Source organism: Halichoerus grypus, chromosome 3 (genome assembly GCF_964656455.1).
Source record: "Halichoerus grypus chromosome 3, mHalGry1.hap1.1, whole genome shotgun sequence".
NCBI classification, from domain to species: domain Eukaryota; kingdom Metazoa; phylum Chordata; class Mammalia; order Carnivora; family Phocidae; genus Halichoerus; species Halichoerus grypus.
Window position 1 is genome coordinate 199,879,430 of NC_135714.1, and position 12,313 is coordinate 199,891,742.

The window sequence follows — 12,313 nt, forward strand, 5'->3', positions numbered from 1 at the left end:
GATTCATAAATTTATTTTAAAATAACAATAATAAACTCCTTTATTATTTATATAAATAATTACATTTTCCAAAACAAAGATAGTTAAAGAAAAAAAGCAGTACCATTTTCCATTTTGCAAGTCTCTTTATTGTTTGGCTAAATAAAAGAGAGCTGGATTCTTATATCTGTTTCTACATTCAACCTATTACTATTTTGTACCTCAAAAAGCCTGTGAAAAACTCACTGCATGCTCATGTAAGAATGAGAAGGGAAAAGGCAAATATCCTTGTGTTTTTTATGAATACAGTTTTGACTTCACCAACCCCTACAAAAGACTCATGGACAGCCAGTGGTCCCCAGACCAAACTGTGTGAACTACTGAACTAAGCTTTATTGAATACTTATATTGTGTTAGATGGAAGTGCTTCATGTGAATAATCTCATTTGAACATGAAGATGGAAATTGTGTCTGAAAAAGGAAGAGTGATCTTTGCAAGAGCCAAGTTCAATAAATATACCCCCATACTCCGCTCTGGCCACTGTTTCATTTCTTTCTTTCTATTCAGATACAAAACATGAAAATGTGTTCTCTGCCTGCTATTTTTACCTTTTCATTTCTTCCTCACTTTGGAACACACTGTAGTATGAACTCCACATTCCCCCACCACATAATTAACACTCAATTATATGCCAAATGCAACATTTCCAAGCTTCACAGGCAAAGTTACACTGATAATATTTCTGGGTTGTTATTCACCTATGTTACTTGAGCAGATACTTTAAAACTCTGCCATAATGTAATAGGAAGGGTCATGATTTTCATAATGTAAAATATGGGGCCATGATAGTATGAGGTTAAATGAAACACTTTTGGTCTGAAATGTGACCAAAATCAAAGATCATGATAGTAACACTCAGATGTTTGTGACTCACATAAGAAAGAAGTAATGGGGGATTCCTGGGTGGCTCAGCTTGTTAAGCATCTGCCTTCAGCTCAGGTCATGATCCCAGGATCCAGGGATTGAGTCCCACATGGAGCTCCCTGCTCAGTGGGGAGCTTGCTTCTCCCTCTCCCTCTGTCTGCCACTCCACCTGCTTGTACACGTTCTTGCTCTCTTTCTCTCTGTCAAATAAATAAATAAAATCTTAAAAAAAAAGAAGGAAGTAATAGGAAAATTAGAAATGAACAAACACTTCAGAAGGTCAATGGTTATAACCCACTGTGTTCTATCCCACTGAAGTCAGATCGCATCTCACTCTTTTTTACACTTGCAGGCTTTCCTGGTTGTGTGCCTAATCAAAAGGTTTATAATAAGTTTAGAGGTATAATATGAGTTTTCCATATAAAACAGTAATTTCTGAGAGAACCTAATGAGGACATTGGAGAAAAGGAATCTGCAACCTCGAACAAAGAGTGTATCATCATCTTAAATGTATGAGAAATATAAACATAGAAGGATGATTTCTTGGAGGTTATTAAGTTTGTCTACAAAAGTGTTAGGACAAACTCCAGATCTTGACTCTGACTCCAATAAATTATATATCCACTAATGTCTATTTCTATTTTTTGCAACATTCCCTTTCCTCATATGGTCATTATTGGGTATTTTTCTCTTTATACACCACACACACACACACACACACACACACACACACACACACACACTCCATTGACTCTGGGAAACTTATATGAAGGAAGTCTTACTCACTAGAAAATGATGTTACAACATTTCTCAAATTTACAGGGCATGGAACAAATCAGGAAAGAGGTCACTTTTCTATCATATAAATATAGAACTAATGTCCCACACATTCTGTATTCAGTTTGAATTAAAAGCAAGTTTGGCAGGCTTCCAAAGTTTGAGAATGCCATTTGTTTGGTACCTTGCCATACATTTATTACACTACTCAATAAATAAAAATCTAAGATAAGATTGTCATTTTAATGCATCAATGACAGCATAAAAATAGGGGAATCAAAAAGAAATATCTTTGTGGCATGATTTTAGGAGGTCTAATAGGAAAGATATTTTGAATCTCCTGGTCAACTAATTTTTTTTTTTTACAAGTGGGAAAACTGAGATATAAATAAAATGCTTAAGTTAAAAGAGTGATAGTTATTTAAATGGATACAAATGTGACTTTTCATGGCTATTGATATATGGCTTTATGATAGCACATTGAGATTCCTTGTAAACATTCTGCGAAATAATTCAATTCACCTACATTTTTAAAAGATGTTATTTGTTTATTTGATAAAAAGAGAGGGAGAGCATAAGCAGGGGGAGCAGCAGAGGGAGAGGGAGAAGCAGGCTCCCCGCTGAGCAGGGTGCCCAATGAGGGGCTCGATCCCAGGACCTGGAGATCATGACCTGAGCCAAATGCAGACACTTAACCAACTGAGCCACCCAGGGTGCCCTCACCTACTTTTTATTATACAGTTGGCAGGTAACAAGTTCCAGTCTGATTCAAAGAGAAATTCACATTCTAATTCCATAATCAAATACATTACCTGATGTGCTGCTATTTATAATTAACAAGGTGTTTTTGAATTTATCATCAGAGCATCCCTTTGGATACCTCAATTCTAAGATCTCATGACATCACATTTCACTGTGTGTAGATAATGCTTCAGTTAGTACTGAAAGTCAGTGTTTACTCAATAGATATTAAGTATTTGGTAACATAGAGAACTTACTGTTAGGTCAGTAAGATACAATTAGGCACCACTGGGAGGTTTCATACAAAGTTTACAGAACATTGGAGGCAGCAGTGATAACTTCAATATGTATTTAATATCTTGGGCCCTGAGATTAGTCATACCATGAGCACATTTCTATATGGATGAGGGAAGTTTTTGACCCACAAAATGGTGGACTACTTCACTAGTATTGTTTCTGCTTCACCAGTATCGGTTCACTTAATGTACAACACATCACAATGTTCAGTTCAGGTCTGAACTATCCAAATGATGAAACAGGTATTTGACTAATTCACATCTGCCCCCCTTCACAACATACCAAGACAAAATCCAAATAATCTCAGATAAAGAATAATCTGAATTTCTTTATTCAGAGTATCCATTGTTGATGCATAAACTCTTAGAAAATTTAGATCATTTGTATGCCTATGTTTTCTACTTTGACTATAGAGTTTAAATCTGAATGAAAATTTAACATAAAGACATATGAAATACTATATATTGTGTTAAAATGCATACTTAGTATTTTAATGTTATTTCTTTACTTCTGCAAAAATATGATTGTTATTCATTACTCAAAAATCAAAAGCATATTGGTACATTTTTATTAAAAATAATTGTGATTGGTATATGATCCTCTATAAAATATAGGGAATAGATCATATTTCATTGTAACATTATACTGTTGTGAAATGTATAGAGAATTCCAAACCAGTAAAAGAAGCCAAATAATATCTTTAGTGACGACAGTGATTGGACTTATTTATTTTTTTTTTTGGCCAAAGTTCTGAAAATAATAGCAATGAATTCAAATTCTGTATTACTTTTCATTCTCTACTCTAGGAACTACTTTTAAAATAGTGATATTAATAATTATATATTCATCATTCAAAGACTGAAAAATGCATTTCTGGATACTCTGGTATATAGTTACATTATTACCAGAATAAAGAATACATTTCATTCTATTACATAATACAAACTAACTCAACTCCAAGGTTTTGTTCACTATGCTGAATTTTTAATGATGGTGCAAAGCTGTGTTTTTACTCAGGTTGGGTGAAGGTCCATGGGCATATTAATCTATTCCTAAATGGCAGTATCCCTCCCACTTTATTCTAACTGATAGGTATAAAATCACACCTATTGTACTCATTGTATTCATGCGCAAATACATCAATTGGTCATAACTGAATTACCTAAAGCACATCTGACAAACCAAGCATTATTGTATACTTAAAAAGTAACAGGGACCAATGCCAGGGCTACAGTGAGACATGAATAAGGTGACAGGCTGCTAACTTCCTCTACTTAGGACATTTTTTCTTTCACACTTTCTCCTTTTATATCTTCTTCATATTTTACACCTTTCTTTTACATCTTCTTCAATACCAGGATCCGATGACCCCATTAAGCTCTGAAAACATGCCAATAAGGCAGATTTCATACCTAGAGCCGAACCTCTTAGTCTGTTTCTCCAATACCTATATGATTAGAATAACATAGACATTTTATGCCTCAGTACAATTGAATGATAAAGTGTAAATATTCAAAATAATAAATGTGGTAGATGGAAGCATGATCATCATTGTCTTTCATTTGAGTTTTATGACCAACCTGGTGGTTTCACACTGCAACAATATGACCACTGGAAAAGCAAAGTTTAATTTTCTGTTTCTAAGAGAAAATATCTGGGTTGGTGGTCCAGAAATATCACTTCATAAATTAATTCAGTAGGTGCTTTTTCTTTCAGTATCCAAGGTGTTTAATATATATATTGGAATGGATGACTATCTGCTTTATCTGTTGAATGACTCAGGTAATGATAACCATGTATGTTTGCTTTCTGTACACCAACAGTTATCAGCTGGGTGACTTAGTATTAACATCTTATCCTAGTAACTAATAGCTACCTCCTAGCTGGAGACATCTCTTTTGAAATTTAAACCCACTCAAATTTAATCAACAGTTGGGCAAAAGCCAAATTTAACTCATGAAAACAAAAGATGTGAAACATAGTTTAGTCAAAATCCCTGTGGCATTCCTCCTCTTGATTTACTGTCTCTGATATACGCCAGTACTCTTCGTCACTGACCACAATCACAGGTCTGGCCATCAGAATTAACAGAAACCTCAAAAGAAGAAAAAAATCAATTCCATTTACAGAAATAGAAGTTGGGGAGTTAGGATAAGGCAGTGACTAGTTCTGGTCCAACAGGTTAAGAGAAAAGTTAGCATTTCTAGAATTTAAAAGTATAAATCAATGAATCCAGGATTAACTGCTGTTTCCAAAAGCCAAACATGTAAGAGCTTATGTAGGAAGCGATGCATATATTAATTTTAAAGAGAACTTTTAATTGAAGTATAACATACATATAGAAAAATACATAAACCACAACTATATAGCCTAAAGAATTTCAGCAAAAATGTAATTAGCACCTGGGTCAAGAAATTAAACATTATCATCAGTCCAGAAACTGTGCACCCTTTCAAGGTCACCAATTCCTGAAGAGTAACAATAATCCTGATTTCTAAGCTGTGATTTTTTAAGATAGTTGGTTTTGTGCATGTTGTTTTTCTAAATTCAAGGGTATCTGGTGGGGACTCCATTTTATTTGATGTTAATACGTGTTAACTAATTTAAACTCAACTAGTGTAACTAGTGGAGGGATTGATAGATATCCTAATGCTTCAGAAAACCAGAGTTAGAAAAAAATATTTTAAACAAAACTTATGATTCCATTGATGTATAATATGTATTAAAGCACATTTTGGGGAACATAAGTGGAAAAGAGAAAATCTGCTGATCTTTCTTCCAATTGATGTCCCAGATATTAGTACTGTATGTCTTGAATTGATTAAGAATTAGTGCTATAAAGTCAGACATGACTTCAACTATTGACTTTGTCACTTGCTAGGTATTTGATATTAAACAGATACACTTCCTCAATCTATATAATTCACAATGTTTATAGAATTTAAAGGAGGTAATGTCAAAAATAGTTATCTTGATTCTGGGATATAGTAAGTTCCCAATAAATTATAAATATAATCCACACCCTTTGATTGGAGTATGTCATTTCAAGGAAGCAATCCTAATAATATAATACAAAATACAGGAAAGCTTTATGCACAAAATCATCATAATAATGATATTTGTAGAAAAAATAGATATAGTAGACAAGTTTATTCAGGATTAAAAATAAAATGGACTGGAAAAACACATCCTAAATTTGCAAAACATCATATGAAAATATTGTGAGATAAAAATGGTTTGAATAGAATTTTGTTCCTCCCTATAATATTACAACATTGAGCAAATATTGAAAGATATATCTTTTCCTAATTAACACTGACAGCCCTGGCCTTTTAACTGTTCACTACTTTTAAACAGTATTTTGAAATAAATAAAAGTCACTATTATTTTTAAATGATTGGGATCATTGGTCTTGGGGTGAAAAACTGTATGCAACTTGAATGAAACTTGGACGGTCTCTTCAACAAATGGTGTTGGGAAAACCAGACAGCAAAATGCAAAAGAATGAAACTGGACCATTTTCATACAACATACACAAAAATAAACTCAAAATGGATGAAAAACTTAAATGTGAGAAAGGAAACCATTAAAATGCTAAGGAGAACACAGGCAGGAACCTCTTTGACATAGGCTTTAGCAAGCTCCTTACTAGAAATATCTCCCAAGGCAAGGGAAACAAGAGCAAAAATAAACTATTGGGACTACATCAAAATAAAAAACTTCTGCACAGCAAAGGAAACCATCAACAAATCTAAAAGGCAACCTATGGAAGGTATTTGCACATGACATATCTGATAAAAGGTTAGTATATAAAATATATAAAGAACTTATCAAACTCAACACCCAAAACACAAATAATCCAGTTAAAAAATGGGCAGAAGACATGAATAGACATTTTTTCAAAGAAGACATACAGATGGCCAACAGACACATGAAAAGATGCTCAACATCACTTGTCATCAGGGAAATAGAGATCAAAACTATAATAAGATATCATCTTACACCAGTCAAAAGGCTAAAATTAACAACACAGGAAACAACAGTTTTTGGTGAGGATGTGGAGAAAGAGGAACCTCTTACACTATTGGTGGGAATGCAAATTGGTGCAGCCACTCTGGAGAACAATATGGAGGTTCCTCAAAAAGTGAAAAATAGAATTACCACATGATCCAGCAATTGCACTATTAGATATTTACCCAAAGGATACAAAAATACTAATTCAAAGGGATACATGCATCCTGATGTTTTTAGCAGCATTATCTACAATAGCCAAATCATGGAAAGAGCCCAAGTGTCCATCAACTAGTGGACTATTGGAATATTACTCAGCCATAAAAAAGAATGAAATCTCGCCATTTGCAAAGATATGGATGGAGCTAGTGAGTATTATGCTAAATGAAATAAGTCAGAGAAAGACAAATACCATACGATTTCATTCATATGTGGAATTTAAGAAACAAAACAAATGAGCAAAAGGGGGGGGGAAAGAGGGAGGCAAACCAAGAAACAGACTCTTAACTCTAGAGAATAAACTGATGGTTACCAAAGAGGAGGGGAGGATGGGTGAAAGAGGTGATGGGGATTAAGCACTTGCTGTGGTGAGCACCAGATGTTGTATGGAAGTGATGAATCCCTGAATTGTATATTTGAAACTAATATTACACTGTATGTTAACTAGCTGGAACTTAAATAAAAACTTGGAAAGTAAAAAAAAAAAAAAGAATGTTAATCTCATCCTGATCATGGTAACCTTAGTTATTGAGCTTCGACTCTAAGCTATATCCATCTCACAAGTATGAACAAGAGGTTCAGAAAAATATATGTCTCATAACAATAGCTTTATTATATTTTAATTATATATTTCAGTTACTCTTTGACATATTCAGCTCAAATAAATGGGTGATTCTATTCTAAAAAAAAAAAAAAAATCATATGGTCCAGGAAACAAGAAAGGGAAGGGGTAGAAGATTCTAGTTTTGATAAAGAAGTGAATAAGTGTTTTCAATTTTTTGCTTCTAAATAAGCACTGGTCAGAGCACTATTTATTGTAACCAAGATGCTTGCATTTAATTTTAGAGATTCTGATGTCGATTTCTAACTTCATGCTCATTTTTACAAAACAACAGAACACAAACTTCATTTGTTTCACATTTTTTTAAATTGTGTGAAGGATTTTAATCTTTTAAGATTTTCCTTTAATCCTTCACACCATTTCCTCTCCTTTATAACCCTGACAAAACTGTTGTCTAACAGAAAGTTGTTTATCAATAGATTTTGAGAACTGTACTGAATTATTCCTTGGATGTCCATTTTGGTCAAGCACAAAATTCAAATATTCATAATTAAAGTAGAGCCAAACTATGATTTTTGTTTTTATCAGTGATTCATTCATTCTTCCAGCAAACACTGAATGACCATCATATAATCCAAGGCCCTGGGCTAGAGGAATTGGTAAAGCTAAGAAAATCGACATTCTGTCTTGGCTAGTTGAGCCTTGGGTGGTTTTTATATAGAATACATAAAGCCACTGCTTAGTGATTTAATGAGGCAGAGCCTAAATTACTGCCTACATGTAAAGGCCTGCCTTCACAGTTGACGAGAAGGCCATTGGGAGGTCAACCTAGCTATTTTGTTTGTATTAATGAACAACTTAGATACAATTCATTGCTTAGCCCTGCATGTTATGACAAAAATAAAATTTAAAAATCTCAAAGGTTGACTCAAAGTTATGTGTTAGGGTCTCGGGAAAATACTTGAACTATATCATGTCAGTCTTGGTGCCTTGCTACCACTTACGCTGTATATAAACATCATTTACTTTTCTCTTACTCCAAAATCCTTGAAACGAAAATAAAATGTATTTGTAGGAAATGTATTTCTGTGAATTTTTAAGATAGTATTTGTAGTTAACACTTTCACTAATAAAGCTTTCCTTATGTCAATAACAACAACATCCAAAGAATATAATACCAGACCACCTTTTCAAACAAAAGGGAAAATAGTGTTCTGTGTTAGTTTGATAAATACATTAACATACTTCAAAGACTTCTGTGTCATGTTGATCAGATGAATTATAACTAAAAGTGGTATCAAGATACCCTCCACTCTTTAACAATACAGAGATAGAATTTTTTAAAATTGTCACGTTAGTAGATAATTTAAAAGAGAACAGGTAACATGATTGGTAATGACATAGAGGAATTTATGCTTGGGAGAATCAGCTAATTTTGTTGACTGTATAAATTCTTAGTATTTTCCCAAAAGTGATATTCTGTGTATTTAATCATTCAGAGCAATATATAGGAAGATAAATAAAATAAATATATATAATATTAAAAGTATGTAAAAAGTGTATAAACCTCACAAAATGAAATGATCAAACTATCCTGTTAAAGACTTAGAATCCTAGACATGGAGAAGACGTCCCTGTCGAGAGTCAAAGTCAATCCTTACATAATTTGAGAGAAGTAGCAATGATGTTGTGTGTCAAAATTTTCAAGATTCTACAGTAATTATAAATATTAAATGATTTTTTTCCTTTTAATGACTTTATTAGTATGGTGACAAAATTGACATCTATAGTACATTGATAATGTAGCTGAATACAAATATTTGAAATAAGTAACTTACGTAAGTGTGGCAGGTTTTAAAATGTCAACTCTGCATGACCATGCATTTCCCATGCTTTGCATGTATACCCCCAAATCGCAAAATTCAATGTGTCTTTGTCCCGTGTCTCTGTGTACACCTCAGCTAGGCTGGGTCGGGAGCTGTTGTGCCATTTTGCAGACCCAGATTTTCAAGAACAACAACAGTGTTGAACTCAGGCATTCCGTGGAGCATGGTGGCAACATTGGGTTTTGTTTGGTTCAGGTAAAAATGCAAATACCCACAATTGCTTGTGTGAGCCACCTGATTCCCTGGGGCTTGGGCTAAGCACAAAGGGTATTTTGCTACCCCTGCATTAGGCCAGCAGTTTCTGTACCTGTGTTTCCTCCCTGGAGGAAAAGTCTAGAATGCTGTTGGTGAAACAGCTGGAAACAAGGTGAGATTCATAGTAACATTTTTCATGAAAGGTATTAATAGCTGTCAATTAATCCAGGGGTTGTAATCATTCTTAACATATATCATGCAGGAATTTAGATCATCTGTTTTCATTTTTATAAATGTAGATATTCCAATGTCAGTGAAGCTTATGTAGATACCTAAGAACTGTTAACAGTGCTTATCTCTTTTTTTTTTTTTTTTAAGGATTTTTATTTATTTATTGAGAGCGAGAGAGAATCATAGAGAGAGAGCATGAGAGGGAGGAGGGTCAGAGGGAGAAGCAGGCTCCCCGCTGAGCAGGGAGCCCGATGCGGGACTCGATCCCAGGACTCCAGGATCATGACCTGAGCCAAAGGCAGTCGCTTAACCAACTGAGCCACCCAGGCGCCCAACAGTGCTTATCTCTAAAGGGTGGCATGTATTGGGGAAGGATGAAGAAAGGAGATAACATTTATAGAGAGTATTCATGTCCTGTTTCACATGGGTAATTTCTTATTTTAAAACACAAGGTTGAATATTCAAGAGGACTCTGAGTAAAAGAAATGCCAGTCATTGAACCTTTCGGAGTTTAGATGTCTTTTCTCTTCTGTTTTTAATTGTCATTTCCTGATCTTTTTTTCCGTTTGGCACATAAACCTGTCCTGCTGCCATCTGTGGAGACCACTGTCTGATTGTGGGTATCACCTTCTGCCCGTGGATGTCACCACTGGTGTAATCTAGTCATGAGGATGGAATGTTTACACGGTTTCTGTTTCATCTCCGATCATCTCTAACTGCTGTATACAACACAATTTCCTTTTCATTAAAACCATGAATTATACATGAGAGTGATTAGTATGAGATGATAATCATGTACACATTTACATTCAATACATGGCTTACAAGTAATCCCAGGGTGGAAAAACAAGGATGATGGACAGAAATCATGATGCAAGCTGAGGAACTGGATGCTAAAAAGACCATTATTTGTTGACAACTATTCATCACTTGGCTGGATAATAACAGAATGCATCACTTTCCAAGTCATTCAATATTTGCAGTAGGTAGAGGGGAAGAGATGGGCTTGTGTCCCTAAGTTTGGTAACAGCCACATTTGAAAGCTGACCTCTCAACTTAATGTCTTTAGAATGAAAACCAGAAGGAAGTGTGGGCCTTTGCAAAGGTGTGCTTTACTGGGACCAGTGAGGAGGGATGGATTTGCCTACAAAGAATTAATCGTATTCATTAAAGAAAGGGCACATTGCATGGCACTGAATATTCAGCAGCAGACTGAGAGAGAAAAAGGACAGGTTCTGGAACAAGTCTGCCATTAACCAGCCATGGGGGGTTGAGCTACCTCAAGCCTCAGTTACCCCATTTGTAGAAGGAGGTGCTTGGTCACTATGGTCTGTAAGGACCTCCCACCTCTGAGCTCTTCATTATGTATGTCTGTGACAAACGTGTGAATCCTGCTTAGTGACTGGTGCTCACGCTTGGGTTGTGACCTCCTCCCAATGTCAGAACAAGATTGAAATACTCCTTTTCTGATCTTCTTTCTTCTCAATCTTGCACCTGTTTTCAGTATTTTAGTAACTACACTCCCACTCTGGCTCTACTACTTTGTGTCTACTGAAAGAATAATTCACCCTGAGGAACTACTAGACAAATGTGTCACCCCTCTCAGTGTGCATTGATTTTTCCAAAGAGCAGGTGGAAAGGCAATGCATGACCCCCAGAAGTGAGTGCTCAGTGCAAGGAAGTCAGGCATCAGAGGCAGAAGGTGGGGAGATGTTTTTGAGAGGGGACCTCCCAGAAGGCTAGTCCACTACCATAAATCCATTTGCCCTTGTTTCTTCTACATTCTCTCTCAGAGGCTGAATCATTCCTCCACTGGTTTAGCAGTGACCAATATTTATATAGTCACAATAATGTAAACAGCAATCTCTATAGATATAATAGTGGGGGAATGGGGAAAAGCAGAGGTTGTATGAGAGTTGAAGCTTCACCCACTATATTAAAAAGTCAATAGGTAAAGTTTAAATTTGGTAAATATAAAATAGTAGCATTCATTAATTAATTTAAGAGAGATTTATTAAATACCTATCATGTATCTGGCATTATACAGTCACTGGGGTTACAAGTGAATACACAAAAATTCTTGCCTTCATGAAACTTACACACGGGTATGGGAAAGAGATTACTCAAGAGAAAGAAATAAAATACATGATGTATTAGGTAGTGATGAGTGCAGGAAATAATGATGTGAAGCATCACCTCAGTAAGGGCCACTTGCTATTTTAGCTAGAAAGGAAAGCCTTCATAGAGATAGTAAATTTGGGGTGAAAACCTTGAGGAGGTAAGGTAGTGAGTATGGGGAAGAGCATCTTAGGCACAGGAGAAAGGTAGCACAAAGGTTTGAAAGTGGAAGCATCTTGGTTTGTTCAGGAAAGCAGCCCACCTGGTACGTTTGATAAACACCATGCCTCAGATGTTTGAAGAACAGCAAGGAAGCCACCACACTGTAGAAAAATGAGTGAAGGGGAGAAATAGGTAGTGAGGTCAGAGAAT

General features: G+C 35.2%; 1 long non-coding RNA gene across 1 annotated transcript in view; it reads right to left on the reverse strand.

The window, feature by feature from the left end:
- Positions 1-235: 235 nt before the first annotated feature.
- LOC118554419 (uncharacterized) overlaps positions 236-12,313 on the reverse strand; it is a 302,650-nt gene continuing 290,572 nt past the window's right edge. Inside the window, exon 5 of the long non-coding RNA XR_013446675.1 lies at positions 236-1,104. This is a non-coding gene — a long non-coding RNA (uncharacterized LOC118554419). The remainder of the gene's footprint in view (positions 1,105-12,313) is intronic.